This window comes from Python bivittatus, unplaced genomic scaffold (genome assembly GCF_059951505.1).
Source record: "Python bivittatus isolate LINGU-HERP-01145 unplaced genomic scaffold, Pbiv_v1 ctg000080_np1212, whole genome shotgun sequence".
In the NCBI taxonomy this organism is placed as follows: Eukaryota; Metazoa; Chordata; class Lepidosauria; order Squamata; family Pythonidae; genus Python; species Python bivittatus.
Window position 1 is genome coordinate 84,368,261 of NW_028277035.1, and position 15,008 is coordinate 84,383,268.

Below are 15,008 nucleotides of genomic sequence, written 5' to 3' on the forward strand. Positions count from 1 at the left end.
ACATCCAGCCCCCTCCAAAACGAGGTGGGCATTTTTAATGGTGCAGTACCTAATCCATGCAGGGTTGGGGTTAGTTCTATCCAGACAAGCAGGGATGCATTGCCTATTTTACCACACAGCTAGCTGAGGTCTACATTCTGACAGCTGGTGTAACCATTTCTCCTTAGGGAGAGCAATTGTTAGTTGATTTGCCCACCAACAGGGAATCCATCAATCATTTTCCCTAAGTTGTCCTGCATTATTTGTGGGTGGACAGCACCAGTTGTTAGCCTCATTACTGAAGCACAATATGGCTTAGCAATGCAGGCAGTGCAAAGTGTATCAGCATACTTTTCTGCCACGTCAGGTGGATTGGAGGAAAGCACATTAACCCTGCTATGGGGGAAAGCCCCAAGACACATCTGTAGTCACTGTAAGTATTCCTCATTCATTTGTCCAGAAGTACATTAAGCAACCAAAAGAATCCCATCCTTGTCCACTCCCTACTCAGTGTTGATCCATTTATTCTCATGCATGGTTTGTTTTACTATACGCCATTCTTATTGCATATAGTAATCAACCTTCAACTTCATACTCATGAAAAACGTTCCATAATTCAAGCCAATTAATTAAATTTATACTTTCTCTAAAGCAACAAACATCCTTATATCCACTTCCATTCATTCCATTGGGTGATATTTTCTAATACCTTTTCATACAGGACTCTTCCAGCAGTCACCCTACTTTCATTTCTTTTCTTTTTTTTCTTCCATGCCCATTTTTCCCAAAATCCATTTTCCCAAAATCCATCCCCAAAATGATCTGTTCCCCCATTCATAACCTCTTATCACTTTTGTATCCTTCAGAAGCCAAGACGGAGAAGGGATTGCCCCTCTGTAGCAAGAAGCGATTGGTCAAATGTTTAGTTTCTATAGTAACACATTACCTTCAGTTTAATTAACAACAATAGATTCTTATTTTTTAAGAAACAATGATTAAAAATGATCCTAATGAAAATACTGAGTTCCACCTCTGACTTTGAAGTCTTGATTTAATTTCTGAGCTATACAAGCCATCTGTAAAATACTTCACTTACTGTTTCCTCAATGAATTCAGTAGTCTTTGTGAACTGCCAGAAAGATGTTACTGAGCTATACACATATAGGAAGATGTGGATTACATCATGATATAAAAACTGTGGTAGATGTAGTAAAGCGCAATATATAGCCTAAAAAATCATGGCTCATCTTGTTGATCTTTTTAAAAAAACACTGAATTTTTCTTGGAGAGTGGATAACATGAAGAATTTTTTTAAAAAAATAGAACTAAAGCAAAAGGAATATGATTAATTTCTCTAGTCTATGATTTAGAAGTATTCTTTAAAATGTAAACTTAACCAAATTGCTTCCTTTAAGAAAGAAATCAAAATCTGATTGCTTGGCAAATACTGTACTCCCTACAAAAATAGACTTCTTTCAGAAAACCGGGTAAGATAGCATTTGGGAATTGAGTATAATTTGTATGAATTAGCAGGAGACATTAAAACAACTCAGTCATTGTGAAATATGCCTAGAGACTTATTTAGGAAGAGACAGAGGCATAACAGAAAGATTTCAACTTTGGAAGAGACACAAAGAGTTGACAGAGGAGATTTTTCAATAATATTCAACATTAACATTGCATTCAAAGAGCAGCCATTGACTTTTTATTTCTAATGATACCCAAAGCAAAGTTACAAATATGAGCTGAACAGTGGCTTTCTTTAAAAGCAAAGCGTAACAAGATTGAACCACAAATGAATTGTCCAGATACATAAATAACCCTTGAAGAATAATCAGATGCTGTTTAAAGTTTGAGAAAGATGCAGTGCCCCCCTTTTCCCTTCCCTAATGACATGTTCTGTTAGAATCTAGCCCTTAGAAAAATAATTATCAGAGAATATATGTCTTAATCATAATTAAAGCAGGTATAACACCTTTGTCTGTTACTTTTGTTCTGTTTACACATCTTATAAAGCCATTAATATTAAAGGTAGAGGAGACATGAGAAATGTTGATTTAAATTGCCCAACCATGAAGTTAAGTGAATTTGGGCCTTCCCTCTAATTTTGCAGAATTTACCTCACTTCATTGCTGTGCACATAAAATGAGTTAGTCCCCATATGTGTTTCCATTAATTCTAAATCTGCAGTATAGAAATACATTTCCAAGTTGACATCCTCTTCTCACTCACGGTAACTTTTCTTGATACCACATGAACATCCTGCCATCCTATTTCCTTAACCCAATTGCAGAATCTCTCTCTTTTCCCTGTGAGGTATGACAGCTTTTATGCGATTTCATGAAAAATTCTCAAGTTCTTGTCTCAATTTGCTTTTTAGCAGCCTTTCCAAACTTGGTGCCTTCCAGGTGCAGTTCCATCATCTAGAGACAGCACTGGAAGGATAGAAGTGGTAGTTTAAAACACCTGGAGAATGCCAAGTTAAGGAAAACTGCTCTACAGCTGTGATTGATTGATTGATTGATTGATTGATTGATTGATTGATTGATTGATGTATTTACTGAATTAATAACCTGCCTTTCTGCCAAAGAATGGGACTCAAGGTAGCTAACAATAAGAGTCAGGTTTCACACTAGGGCTTGGCACTAAAACACAAGTCTCCAGACATTTAACCCTTACCTTGGCTCTTGGCTTGATTTGACAGCAGATTCCCAGATTAGATTAGAAACTTTATTGCAGACAAGAATGATACCACACACACACAAGTTGATTGTCAACTGCAGAGGAAACTATATACACCCACATAGTCTCCCTCTCATAGTTTCTCTTTCTATCTGCTTTTCTCTCCCATCTTCCAAATACTGTAGTGGCAACTTCTGAATGGAAACATGAAATGTCACTATAAGTGAACCTGGGCATAGGTAAAAGTTAGGCCAATTGTATTGCTCTTAGTTTACAAAGCAGCAAGGGTGTTCCTCTAACATCAGATAGCAATTGATCTATGTTGATTTTGCCATGCAACAAAGGACAGATAGAACTTTATATCCAATAGGACATAGGGCTTTTAAAAAATGTTCCATAAAGTACAGGCCTTGTCAGACGATTGAGCAAATTGGGGTTGCAGAATATGTATTGAATGGAAAGTCAAGCTATCTCAGGATGGATGGGAGGCCATCACAGGAAATGAAATGGGCATTTCATTTGTTATTTACTTAACAAAGCAAAAAGGAAAAATACTTAATACTTAAATAGTAGCTGAAATGAAAAAAGGAGGAAAGAAAGAATGGAAAAACAAAACAACAAATATATATATTCTCATACATAAAATAGAACATCTGAAAAAATAGATCAATTGCTATCAGAATGACCTCCAGGCTCTTGACATGTACTAGGTCACTGATAACATTCAAAGAAACTGCTTCCCAAGGCTCCTGTAGGGAAGAGAGGAGATGCAGCAGTCCAGATGGTTTGCTGGTCAAAGGACTACATGGCAACAAGTAGGCTGTGAAGAAACGTATGTCTTGACATTTGTTTAAATCACATAGAAGAAGATGCTTCATTTTAAATATAGCGAAATGCCCATTTGGTTGGCTATTGTGGCAGGGCTGCAACTCTTTTTCCCTCAAGGAAGGGACAACATATAACTAGTTAAGGTGATGCAATTCTCCCTCTTCCCCAAAAAAGGGGGAGAGAGAAAACAAAGAATCTCCCTCTAGATCATCTGTCTGAGCACAAATTCTTTTTCCAAGACAGAATGGATTCTACCAGACCACAGCAGTAAAGCATAGGTCTCCAGACACTTAACCCTGAATTCAGCTCTCAGCTGAATTTGGTAGCAGATTCCTAGACATGACTTGGCAAGATTAGGAATATTATGTAGTCAAGAATGAAGGCAAAACATAGTGGTCAATTGCCCATTACAGAGCAAAGGAGTCAGATATAATATACGTGTCCAGTTTCCAGAATTTAAACTCTAGCCTTCTTTTCCTTATCCTTCCAAATTAACAGATACCTGGCGGGTCTCTTGGTGGCCTTGGGAGGCAGCTAAGTTAAGTTTTGCATAACATCTCTCTCAAGCCTGGAGACTAATAGATCCCACCTCAACAGCTTCAGCTCTTGCAATAAAAATGAAATAGTAAACATATTAATAAAAACCTCAATTAAAAACTTAATTAAAACACCATTAAAAGCACATTGATAAAACAGATAGTACCCAATTATATTCCAAATCAGCAGCAACAAGATCTGACGTTCTAAAATCCTATCAAAAATAATAAAGTATGTTTGCTTTCAGAAGGATAATAATATGAACTTACAAATTTACAATACTAAAAAAAGGCAAGATTTAGTGGAAACCTTATGGACAATAAAATGAGCCAGTGGTGCTCCAGATTATAAACTACAGTACACCCTGTCTCTTCATGGATTCAGAAAGACAAATGGGATGAGATGGAGACTGTTACTAAGGAAGTTCCCTGTCTAACTAAGTTTAAGCAAGATGGATACATGCTAGATTTCTAATCTTGTAGAAGAAAGACAATTACTGTACATAGTATAATGCTCTTTCTGTCTTCTGGGTTTCTCTTCCAGGAAAAATAGGAATGTGATCCAGCCTGAGCCTATCTTCTTTTCTGTGACCCCTTCTCTTTCTCAACTTTTCCCATTTTGGAGAGTTTCAGAAGGGAGATCAAGTAGGAGCAAAATGGTTGGGGCAAAACTTTCTGGAATAGCAGTACATTTCTCTTCATGACCAAAAGTCAGTGGTTTTCATTTCTGTGTCTCTAAAGGACTACCAGTGTCCAACATGGGGTAGTTTTAAAAAATTCTGACCACCAGCTTTAGTTTGCTAAAAGAAGCCACATTAATGCCACATACCACTATACAGAAGAGCCCAAGGGTGAAAAAAAAATTAAAAAGACAAATTATGTTGCTGCTTCTTCCATGCTCTAATTGTCCTCAGTATTCTCAGCGAACTTGTAACCTTGCTTAATCAGAATCACTGTGGCATAGGGCCCTGTTCTTGCTGCCATCCTGCTGTCTTGTTAACTCTAAAAATGATTTCCCATGTTAAGCATGCTTGCTCTTGAGATAAATGTACCTCAATTTCTATTCATCCTTCTTTAACTTACTGCCTTTTCTTCTTGCCACATTTGAGCTATGCCATGAAAGTGGAGTTTGAGGAGAACAGTGGCTACTTCCAAATCCTTTGAGTTGATTCACAAATATAATATGACTAATGCGGATTATTGCCAGTCATTGCCCCTCTTTTATTAAAAGTTGCAGCAAATGCGGTAGTGGGAGAAAACCCTGAAATATGCTTCCAAAAGCAGTGTGATTTAGGAAAGCATATTTATAAGGCTTGGTTCCATGTACATCTCGCCAGATGTCCCACAACTGAATAGTATCATTCCAAGCACTTTCCAAGATATCCAACTAAAATGTATGCAGCCAGAGATGAAAACCTAACTTTCTTTCTTTCTTTCTTTCTTTCTTTCTTTCTTTCTTTCTTTCTTTCTTTCTTTCTTTCTTTCTTTCTTTCTTTCTTTCTTTCTTTCTTTCTTTCTTTCCAGAGTCTAAGAACTAACCTCATTATTTCAGTGTATTTTATTTGTTTGTTTGTCAAATTTATATGACCACCCACCTCACATGAAATGACTCTGGGTGGCTTACAATAAAACAGCAAGTAAAACAACCTATAAATGCACTTAAAAACAATGAACATAAATAAAGCAAGATCACGAGAGGGAAGATATTACATACAGTAAAATGCAACCAGTGTGCAGACTCCCTATTACCAGGGGATCCCCAGGCTTGCTGAAAAAACCAAATTTGAAGGGCATTCTGGAAAGTCCCAAGGGTTGGAGCTAACCTCACCTCGGGAGGGATGATGTTCCGGAGGGCAGGTGCCATGGCAGGAAAGGCTGGTCTCCTGGGTCCCGTCAGATGGAACTCCCTCGCAGGCAGTGCTTGCAGCATGCCTTTCTGCTGGATGTAATTGGGAAGATTTTGACGCTCTGTCAAAGGAAATACATTATATTTCACCAGCCTCCTATTGTGTAAATAATATTTTACTTATATGAATAGGAGAAATACAGTTTTAAAATGTATTTGTTGCATTGATATCCTGCTTTTTTCCCCCAGGGATTCAACTTGTTGCATTCTCTTTATTTAGGAAGTTAGTAAATGTTACCTGTCCCAGATATTATGGGGAAGTACATAATCTGTTTAAATCATGTTAATACATGGAAAGCCCTGAAATTCAGCTGAATACAAATCAAACAAAAAGGCAAAAACGTGCAGTAAAATTATGAAACAGAAACAAAAGGTGTCTGATACACATTTATGAATAATTGACAAGTATCCATCTTATATTATAACCAAAACCCTTTGTGTCGAAGGGTCTGTGCCATCTGTGTTTTATTATGATAACCTGTTATGGCTGCAATACTTCCTGTTATAAATAAATTAATGACCTCAGAATAGGGCCAGAATCAGGTTGCTAGAATAGTTTTAATTAGGAGGGAGGGGAGGGAAAAGGATTTATTTATCATGCCAACTTTCATTTGTGCTAGTGTCATTCAGTATTGAACCAGAATGGAAGTTTACAACAGGCATCAACAGCACACATTACATAAGTGAACATTTTCACTGTTTCCCTTGTAGCTGAATTTATTGCCTACATAGTGTGGGGCAAAAGCAGATGGTTAGAGGCAAGTAAACATAGCCCTGACTGGTTGACCCTATTACTGATAATAGGGATATCCAGCTGTCCCTTGGGTTTGTCAGGCAAGATGTTTGCAGCTGCTTTTTTATAGCTGCACATTAAAAAGTAGCACAAGAAAGCTCACCGCAGCACAGACTTGTTCAGATCTTCCCTGTTCGGTTTCTCTATTTATGATGCTGGACTAGGACATATCCATTTGGTTCCTAAATTATTAAATGAACTATTGAATATAGGCTGATGAGAATCTATTCTTGGATCAGTTGTTTGATGGAGTTGTCTATTGGCAATGTGAGAGGTTAGATTGAGTTCATCCTACCTTTGCAGTAACAATACCCTACACGACCAACACAACCTAGAGCAAGACAAAACTATTTATTCAGAGCCTTAAATAATAATAGCATAAACATTTTAGAAACAGGGGCCACGTATTTTAAGACAGGGACTATTAAAACCTTTCAATCTCATAGGCTGCAAGGCCTCTGAAACTAAAACATACTGAGTAGTCAGTCAATCAGTCCTTTATTACAGTCAGTGACCAGTATTCCGCGTACTGAGTAGATGATCAGTTTTCAGGATAGAGGAAGTGTAATGGTATATGGGAATGACCTTGGGAGACAAGAGGAAGAGCTGCAGACTAGACAACTGTCTTGCAAAAGGTATCTCTGCCCACAGAAGGAAAAGAGGCATGGGAAGCATCTCAGAAGGGACCCTCCCTAGTTTTCTGGAAACTAAAAGTAAAAGAGAGAAGTGCTTTCAGACTTGCAAGATTCTGTTGCTGTAACCTTACAATAAAGGTAGTGTTAGTACTCATGGTTTGTGCTTCTTGTCTGCACTACCTCAAAGGTCTGACAGGAAGAGAACTTGAGGTTGTGCTACAAGGAAGGCACTGTTCTGCATCCTAACTAATCATGTTCACTAATAGATTGTTAAATGTCCCCCACATATTGTAAAGAGATTATACTTCTTTAAGTAATCTGGGTCCATACCATATAGGGCTATATAAAAGTAATATCCAGCTACAGGTAGTCCTCAGGTTACAGGACTGCCAGGATCTCCATCACTAAGTGATGTCATAAAATGTGATGTCATGTGACGGTATCACTTAGCGATGGTTATCCCAACAGTCCCAGTTGCTGACATAACTCCAGGACCACACCGGTCATTAAGAAGGCAGAGGTGGAACTCAAAAGCAAGAAGCACAGGGCTTCTCAGGAGAAAGGACTTTGACTATTGACTTTGCTTGTGGGAAGCTGGCAGGGAAGGTTGCAAATGGTGATCACATGACCATGGGACATTACAACTGTTGTAAGTGCGAGCTGGTTGCCAAGCGCCCAAATTGCAACTGTGTGACCACGGGGTGCTGCAACAGCCGGAACTTCAAGGTCATAAGTACCACTTGTTCAGCACCATCGTAATTTGAACAGTTGCTGAACAAGTGGTCATAACCCAAGAGCTACCTGTATTGGAATGTGCATGTATATGCAATAGAGGTACTCCCTATTTCAGAGGGTGGCCCTACACTGAAAATATGTGTCATCACATATGGTAGAGAAGTAGCGAAGACCTTAACGAAGGAATGCAAGAATCGTTAAGTAAAAGACATCTCAGAACAAGAAAGCATAAAAAAGAAATGCAAAGTAACCCTTCCCTGATTCTGTGTAGTATAAGAGGGTTAGGGTTAGGGCAGAAGGGAAAGTTTGGCAGGCTTTCAAGATTCTGTTCTTATCCCCTATTACAATAAAGTAGATTGTTGTTGTAGTAGTATATTTTAAAAAATTGAAAAAAGCATATACAAAAAAGATCTATTTTTTATGATTCATCAGATGAACAAGATCATACAACTTCACTGATCATATACAATTGACTGCACAATGTTAAGAAGTATAGAACTATCTTGTAAGTGCCAAAATAAGTGAGCAGCATTAATGAAGGTACTTTGATTTTATTTGGATTTGTTGACTACTTCACAGAATTCAGTAAATTTCCAAGGGACTTACATTCTAGTTAATTAAAATTAGTTCTGTTATACATTATTCATCAGCCTTGCTGTTGCATCAAAAGAAATAAAAGGATAAAGGGGATAGTAAATGAGAATTGTCTTTAATAATTAGGAGAATTCATTCTCTCAATAGCTTTGAAGTAGAAGGTTTCCACATCTGCAATCTTAAATTCTTTTAATGATTGAGAGATTCCCCCCCTCTCAACTTCAGGAATTATAGTTCTCCTAAATTTAATTAATTTAGAACAAAACTGTAATAGGTAGGATTTTTTAATAGGCAGACATCCTGGCAACTAGAAAGGAATAAACCCTCTCCTTCATTACAGCATTCAGATCAGGTTAGCTAATACAGATCAGGGGGCGGGGGGGGGGGGGACAGATTAAAGGTATCCTGTAAGTAAACTAAAATGTTGTGCTCTACATATTGGTAGCAGTAAAAGAACTTTCTTGACATACTGCAAGTCCAGAAAGTAAGCCTGATCATCTCCCATAGGTTTGCAGCAACATATTGGGTTTGAGTCTCTTTACCTGAGACTAAGTCCCAGTAAACTCAATAGGGCCTATTATCTGACTAGAAACAGACCAGAATGAAGGTCAATCACTTTCACCCTCAAGTGAACATTTGCACAATGGAACATTCAGCTTTACTTCACTCTTCAGTGTCATTACCATGTCTGTTTGCAACCTCAGTAATTTTTTTGACACCCCCCCAACTAATATCTATATTATTGAGCACCAATATTTCCATTATTTTTCACCTGTCACATTCAATTGATCATGCCCTTTGGAAGAAATGTAGTCTATCTTTCTCTGTAAGAAAAAAATGCAGCTGCTTGTTAACTGTATGTTTTTCTTATTTATTCATTGGATTATCTGAATTGCGAAACCAATCTTTATTGTATTAACAATACTGCTGGAGGAAAAGGGTTATTCTTAGTGCCACACTGATTTTTGCTTTTTGTGATTCACACATTACCAAATACAGCAGTAGGCAGCCGATTGACACTGCTGGGCACATTCTGTTGGCACGTTTGGAATTTGGAGAGCATGTTGTTGGTACAATCATAAAATGGCTCACGTGGTTATGACAGTCAGGGAGTTCCGTACTATCTCTTAACACCCAAGCTTATATTTCCCCCTTTTTTTCCCCATTACAGTGATGCATTTCAGCTTCTGGGTAGAATTCAAGCTGCTGGCTATTATCTATAAAATCCCTCACATCCCAGGGCCCGGTTTTCTGTGGAATTGCCTTACTCTTGTTATGTGTGCCCATCCTAGTAAATCTAGTAGAGTGGGCATGATCACCCATCGTTTAAATTTCACCCATTGTTAAAATTACGCCACCTTGTCAGACCTCAGAGATTTGCCTTTTTTGGGGTCATCCCTGCCCCAAAGTCTGCATGTAGGAAAGCCCTTAAAACGTGGCTGTTTCAGCAGAACCTGGGGCAGGACAGTTTGTGATCCCACACTGATACTGGGACTGTATTCCTTGATTCTTGGAGTTTGTTATTTATGTACTCTTTATTTATTTATTAAATTTGTATGCCACCCATCTCCCCCAACGGGTGACTCTTTCTATATTCTTTCTCCAGTATAAGGGGGGGGGGGGTCTGTTTTCTATTATTGTTTTAATATGTTGCACACTGACTTAGAATTACTTGGATTATCGAAGCAGTTTACCAGTTGAATAAATAAAAATAAATAAATTTCCAAACAAAGCACTGGGCAGCAATTGCTCATCCAGGAGTATTCTCACAATTGCAGCATATAATCATCTCTTTTGTTACTGCTTTTTAAATTAAAAAGAACATTTTAAACAAAAATTAAAATCTGATGGATTCTGGATTGTCTCCTCATAATCTAATATAAAAATAGGGACTGCATGATAAATCCAATTTAATGGAATTCAGCAACATCTCTCTGTAGCTTTCTCTGAGAATTTGGATTCTCCAGCTTCCCCATCTTGACAAGAGACATCCTGTGCTGGAAAACAGTTACAGTGATTAGTATGAACAAGAGTCCCTGATTCCCTGAAGTGTATTGAACAAATTACAGTTCTAGTGACCCTACAAGCAAGGCCTGAGTGAGTGTCCCCATCTCCTCTGCATGGATAGACTTTCTGAATAAAAAGTCTCCCAAACAGGTTCTGTGTGCTCCTTCCTCACCAGTTTGCTGTGAGGAGTATTTCTCTAGTACAGAAGTTATGTGGGCAAAAGAAGCACAGTTTTTAAAATAAGTTTTCAAGTCAGTTTTAAATATGAAAAATACAAAAAAAAAAAAAAACCAGACTCACCCAAATTTCTCTGGGAAATAGGCTCTTCAGCAGTTGTGTTCCCTGTCCCAACATCCCTCCGTTACTACTGTTCTCTCAAATATAATTTGAAAACCTATCTGACGCAGAGAGCCAGAAATGGTACATGCCTCAGTCTGTCACTGTCAACTTTTAGTTGCAAAGTACAGCCATTGAAAAGTCTTTTATTATAAGGAAAGAGTCAGCAAAAAGTACACTAGAATTTCCTGAGATTTCTGGGAGAAATGCAGTCAATGTTTTTTGACTCCAAATTATGTAGCAGTAATTCTCCTTCGCCGCCGCCCCCCCCATCCCACTGTGCTGGGAAAAGTGAGCAATACACACATTTTTTCCCTTTTATTGTGTTAGTATAAATCTTGATTCAATATGTTGTTCCAATACAATATTTATATAATATACTCAAATTCTTAACATTCTATTATTTAGGCACCTTAGAGTACTGAATATAGAGAAGAGGAAAGAAAAAGTGGATATTCTGTCAATATTGGTTACAGATTAGGATATTAATGTTGCAACTATTATGATGATTTGACTTTTTCGTTCAAAATTAAATACAACATTGGAAATGAGGAGATGAAGGAAGAGCATACAGCATTTTTGAGTGATTTTCCATTGAAAGATGATGTTATGTGCTCTGTTATCCTCATTTGTGAAGGGAAGAGGCTGTTGCATCACTAATGCTGCATGTAGGTTCAAGCACACCCTGATTTGCCTATGGATGAGGAATAGTGAGGACACCATCTTGTACTCCACAGGCAGCAGAATGTCATGCACCATGCCCGCTTGTCCTCCCCACAAACCGCTGTCCTAACGATACCATTAAAATGAAGAGATCTTAGAGCACAGTTGGACAATCCACCACCCCCAGGGCACTATGCAAATTTTGAACTCCATTTTGGCAGCTCCTAGAGCCAATTCTGACCTCAGTTGCTTCAAACTAGTGGCACAGTTTTCCCCCGTTTAGCAATTTAAAACACACACACACACACTCAACTCATAGAAGCCCTAAAAGAGGCTTCGTATAGTTTGAAAATCTATAGCCAGCTTGAGTGCCCATGTGGCTAGAAAGGTAGAACTCCAAATCATCATCATACTAACTTCATCATCCACAAAGAACATTTCCAAACTGCATAAAAAAAAGAAAAGAAAAGAAATGCTGTATGCTCTTCCTTCATCTCCTCATTTCCAATGTTGTATTTAATTTTGAACGAAAAAGTCAAATCATCATAACAGTTGCAACTATTTAATCTAAGCCCTGTACATTTCCACCAGAACCCCACCATGAATGGCCCCTGGCCACCCAAAAAGTACTAAACCCAGTCCTCCAGCTATCCAAAAACTGCTAGAGTGCTGCTAGATCCTGAAGCTAGAGTGACCAGGAGCATCTTCTCATGTGAAAACATTCTAAAATTCCATCCCACTCAGATTTCTTTAAGTGTACTGACATTTGCCTGGCTTGTCCAATCTCATTCCTGCCCTCCCTAAATTAAATCAGCGCACAGGTTCAAACTCCCCCAGCAGGATGCCATGAAAGTAGAACCAGCTCCAGCAATTAAAGCCCTAACCAAAGGTGAGCTTGAATGCCCATAATTCTGCAGAATATAGGAATTTTTCACTGTATTATTAGACAGTAGAGCCTTCCACAGATCTGATTATGCTGCTCTGAGATATTGTTATATTGACTTTTGTCCATTGATTTCGTTTGTTGGTGTTTTTTAAAGCCCTCGTTCACTAGTCATCCATTAAGAATAAATGGGTGGCAGTCTGTAGCATGCAATAGGAGAAAGCTTTCAGCAGCTGTCTGCAAGAGAGAAGGCAAGCGTTATTAAATGTGAGACAGCCCGTTATTGGAAATTAGCTTCAGGTGTTTTATGAATTGCTGAAGCATTAAAACATACAGTAATTCCAAAAATGAAGGGTTTGCTTATGCTCAGCTTTTCATGTTTTTCAAAAATAAGAAAACAGCTAATTGACGCTTTGTTAAATGCAGCGGCATACGAAGCCACAGAGAAGCGAATCCAAGTCCTGACAACTCGTAACCGATATGCTTCATTATTGCCTGTTGGACTCATGACTGATATGCTTCATTATTGCCTGTTGGACTGAGATGAAATAAGAATATGCTGGGATCTTGCCGAGTGTCTGCTTTCCCCTGTGCAGGTCTTATTGCAATTTGTATATACCTAATAGGCTGATAAACACACAGCAAAAAGGGCAGCACAGGGATTTTATTGTTGCTGCCGCTGTTGTTGTTAAATTAGGTAATAAAACAATGTGTTACTTTTCTCCATTGACACCATTTATATCGTCATCCAGCTAATGCCACAATATAGTTATTCTAGAAGATGTGAGATAGTTGTAGAATTATATTTTAAAAACTTCCAGACCTTTCATAACAAACAGGATGTGAGACTCTATGAGGAGTTGTACAGAAACATCTGGGAGTCTGCAGGGTGTCTTCATCTTCCATTGCTGGTAGCAGTTGTGGTTAAGTCTCGCTGTAGTGTATCCATGCATAATAACTCACAAGCTCCCACCCCTTTTAAATGCGTGTGTGATGCCTCTTTCATCACTGTGAACCCCATTCCCCCTCCCCACCACCTCCTACAGAGGCCAATTTGTCAATGACACCCATAAGTTGTGTGCTTCTGCAGAGCCATGTTTAGAGCATTCCAGAGCTTAGAAAATTGTTTGGTGGGAGAGCCGCCTCTGTGTGCACCATGTGACTAGCGGTAGCTCCCACTAAATACCTATGACTTTTAGCCACCACACGAGTAGCCTGTTTGACCTTGAAGATTATATTTTGGCTTTATCAACATTCTCTATTTTTTCCATTCTTTTTTCTTAATTTCAAAACAATCTTTCTCACCCTTGCCCTATCCTCACTTTGAATCAGCATTTGCTCTCTGCAAGAAAAACTGTAGAAAATCTCAACCGAACTGCCAGGCTATCCAGATAGAGCAGGAACAAACTGTGATAGTGATCCAGCTCTCAGCGCTTATGTCATATAGTCCCTGGATAAGAGCCCTGCAAGACTGCACTCCAGGGCCTCATCCTGCCCAGCCAGGATAGTGATCCAGCCTTGGGTGTATTTTCTACAAGTGCCTGAGGATGTTAGCACTTCACGTTAGACCAGACTAGGAAACCAAAGTTATGAGTGCTAACACTACTTTTATTATAAGGTTACAGTAACAAAATCTTGCCAGTCTGAATACGCTTCCCACTCCCTCCCTTTATCTTCGTGAGAACTAGGGAGGGTCATGTCTGAGACACTTTCTCAAATTACATTTCTGCGCTGGACTCAGACATCTTTTATCTAACCGTTGTCTTGGTTGCAGCTCTTCCTCTTGTTCCTCAAGGTTATTTCTTCTGCCGATTACAGAAGTTGGATCTGTGCAAGACCCCATCAGACCACATTTCCATTCCACCCAGATAAGAGCCTGTCCAAGCAGAGCAGGGGACAAGTCCTGGCAACAACCCTGTCCTGTATGGCCAGGTCCCCCCTCCCCCACACAGAAATTTGTGACTCCCCTCAGTTTTCCTCATGACCACCCAGGGGTCATGACCCATCACAATATATATTGACTAAACAGGGTTGTTGCAGTTGTTTTTCTTGTTTGCAAGCTGCCTCTGGGAATAAATAGACTGCACTGCCCACACAGGATCTCGGGTCCTTGCTGCACCGTTATCAGCATACAGGGAATATGAAAGTTTTCTAATTGTCCCGATTTACAGATTCTAATCAAGACCAAAAAATCCCAAACAGTTGAAGGCTCTCATGCTTCCCCGATTCTGGCTCCAGCAGCCATGAGTTCCTCTCCAGAATGGCATTCTTCAGCTCTGCTGCCACACACCCCTACGTTGATGGACATCCACATGCTAACACTTTGTTGGTCCTAATTCCAGTGCTTTCATTGTTGCCGAAGACAGTAAGAGTCTTGGGCCAAAAGTAAAGGAAGAGGGATGCTGTTTCTTGTTCCAGCATCCAACACCTA

The 15,008-nt window shown here is 39.0% G+C and overlaps 1 protein-coding gene across 7 annotated transcripts in view; it reads left to right on the top strand.

Annotated features, from left to right (window-relative positions):
- CFAP20DC (CFAP20 domain containing) overlaps positions 1 to 15,008 on the top strand; it is a 193,720-nt gene that overhangs the window by 145,813 nt on the left and 32,899 nt on the right. The window lies entirely within an intron of this gene.